The sequence below is a fragment of the Micropterus salmoides genome, unplaced genomic scaffold (assembly GCF_014851395.1).
Source record: "Micropterus salmoides isolate LMB-PRFRI ecotype aquatic unplaced genomic scaffold, ASM1485139v1 Ms_hic_scaffold_2, whole genome shotgun sequence".
Lineage (NCBI taxonomy): Eukaryota > Metazoa > Chordata > Actinopteri > Centrarchiformes > Centrarchidae > Micropterus > Micropterus salmoides.
The window spans coordinates 49,677,307-49,677,600 of NW_024041150.1; positions in this window are offsets into that span (position 1 = coordinate 49,677,307).

A 294-nucleotide genomic window follows, 5' to 3' on the forward strand; every position below is an offset into this window, starting at 1 on the left:
TAGGCATTGGGTGGATACCCTGACTCTCTTGGATCTGTGTAACTGCGGAAATGGAGGCAATTGATCCACATTTGGAAGGATTGTAAATACAGGAGGCCCAGCGGCCCCACTGATGTGACAGAGGTCAACATACCATCAACCTGAGAAAAAGGCTGTACCTCAACCTCCTGTCCCTCTGGAAATGAATGACAGGCTGGAGTATGGCCTCTACCCACTGTGGATGTTACTATGGTGTGGTGTGTGGGACAGAGAGGACCCAAATGCAGCGCTCAGATAGACAGGTTTTATTGGGGA